Below are 2,524 nucleotides of genomic sequence, written 5' to 3'. Positions count from 1 at the left end.
CCTTGTTACATATGAGACGTTCCACACAATCCTCATTTACTCCAAACATTTGGAAGAAGAAGAAAATTGATGTCCAAGTCTCCCATAATGACCATCAGTATAAGACATAAAACGACCTCGACATCCGCTTTAAAAATGAATACATCCAATAACTTACTGGACTGTGAAATTACCCCAATGGAGCGCCACATCCAGGCAAAGCGATATTCATGCAAACCAGCACTCCGTCTTCAGGCCACAAGAGGCCCATCGGGACCATCCGACCACCCTGTCATCCTCAGCTGAGGATGCGGATAGGACGGGCATGTGGTCGCCACACCGCTATCCCGGTCGATATGATCGTTTTCTTTGACCAGAGCCGCTACTATTTGCTCGAGTAGCTCCTCAATTGGCATCACGAGGCTGAGAACACCCCGAAAAATGGCAACAGCGCATGGCGGCCCGGATGGTTACTCATCCAAATGCCATCCACGCCCGACAGCGCTTAACTTCGGTGATCTGACGGGAACCGGTGTATCCACTGCGGCAAGGCCGTTGCCCCCACGCAAACCAACAATGCACATATATGAATTTTGGAAGTTTGTGGTAAGTACTATTGGACCTTAGGCTTACCCACTACTTAAACTACTTAATCTAAGTTAAACTTACGCTAAGTACAATACACACACCCATGCCTGAGGGAGGACTCGAACCTCCGACGGGGGGAGCTGCGCGAATATATGAATTACAACGCCACAACTATAGCTCACGAGTAAAAGTGGGCACCTCGCGCTAAATAAAACAACTGACACAAAAAACTTGTTCAACCCAAACCGGAATACTCCTCATAAATGTGTGATTCATAGCACATCAGATTAGCAGGGGGCTTCGAGCTTGTATCAATTCTTGGTCGTGCATCATTTCACGGTTATTCACAGACAGGAAAGTGTAACATAAAAAGTGCAGCACAAAAACTGAATAAAATTAGTTGACAATCGTGCGAATTAACACGATCTCTTATGTCACGGAATTACTCTGCACAACACACTTCAAGTGTCACTGTTTCGTAAACCTTTGTCTCCCATTGCAATGTGTATGTTTCAAATTTGGCTCAAAGATGCCTAAAAGACTTTTGTGTAAAGGTGCAAAAGCGTGGAGCCCTGGGGTTCGGCGACGCTTCAAACAGCAATGTGGTGACCCAAGTGGCAGAAGGACCGCAACTAAGAAATTCATGTGAGGTACAAGGTGCGTTAATGATGTCACATTGGCCCCCATTTTCACAGTTCTGCCCAAGGCTATTCTAGACATCTCTCATGATGTGAAGGTGGTCACAACGCCTATTTACCTACATTTCACCCTTTCTTTTGACGCCTACGCTGCGGAGGCCACAATGTCATCACCCAACCTTGAAATCACACAACTCTCTTATGGGTGGCCTAGGTAAACATTTCAGGCACATTGCCGCCCTTGGGAAATGGCTAAAGGGCGTCAATGAAAACACCCATCCCATTGTGGCGTTGATTCTCACACAATCCGTGGTTTGAAACGACAGTTCGCAGCGCGATGAGCAAAAGGGCAATAACCTCGACAAGGTTCGACACTGTTAACACCCCTGGATGACTAAATCCTACGCTAAGGACGTTGTGGAGCCGCAACCCCATTGAACGTGATCTGGCTCCTTTGCAGTGCAGTGCGACCCAATTTTTGCTCTGGTATATAATGTGGAACCACTAGAGGCCGCTCAAAACCACTCGACGAAATTGGAGTGTGTCCGAAGCAGCAAATGGTGACCATACTTTTTCAACATTCCACTTTCGCATCCTCCTTTGGCGCTACAAGGGAGGGAGCGAAAGAAGAGTACAACCCTGGCATGTGCGTGAATAAATCGGTGAAGGGTGCCTCTGAGAAGGCCCACTTCGACAATGCTCTCTGTTCCACCTGTGCACAGTTGTTAAGCACGATAAAAATATACCTATCACAGACTTCAACACCTAATCATCTGGGTGGTGCATCGCAGCTCTTCTAGCACCTAATGCCAGGCAACCCCTTTGACATACATTATGTGGTATTGCCTGCCCTCAGGCGCTAGAGCAGCAGTGAAATTTGGGAATTTGTGGTAAGATCTAATTAGACCAAACTGCTGAGGTCATTGGTCCCTATGCTTACACACTACTTAATCTAACTTAGATTAACTTACGCTAAGGGCAACGCACTAATGCATGTCCGAGAGAGGACTCGTACCTACGACGGGGGGAGCAGCTCGAACCGTGACAGGTCGACCTAGACCGCGCGGCCAGCTGAATGGTTGTCAAAGGGTCTGTACAGAGACGTCCTTAAAGTTCTCAACGAAGATGTGTGGGTATTGCAAAAGGGTGGGGGGGGGGGGGCGGGGGTTGTCTTAGAGGGAAAATCTCCATGTCACAACAGTTCCCATCCCCCACCCTCGCTCTTTCTCTCACTCCACATGAGGGCGCGAAATAGGACTGAGAAAGGATAACCACGCTTTGCTACATCGGTCGTCGGTCAAGTTCAAACTTGGTGGAGT

General features: G+C 47.9%; 1 pseudogene; it reads right to left on the bottom strand.

Annotated features, from left to right (window-relative positions):
- Positions 1-421: 421 nt before the first annotated feature.
- On the bottom strand, positions 422-539 carry LOC124614396 (annotated as a pseudogene).
- Positions 540-2,524: the final 1,985 nt, after the last annotated feature.

This window comes from Schistocerca americana, chromosome 4 (assembly GCF_021461395.2).
Source record: "Schistocerca americana isolate TAMUIC-IGC-003095 chromosome 4, iqSchAmer2.1, whole genome shotgun sequence".
NCBI lineage: Eukaryota > Metazoa > Arthropoda > Insecta > Orthoptera > Acrididae > Schistocerca > Schistocerca americana.
Note: the sequence above shows the minus strand (reverse complement) of the source record. Positions and strands in the feature narration are given on the sequence as shown.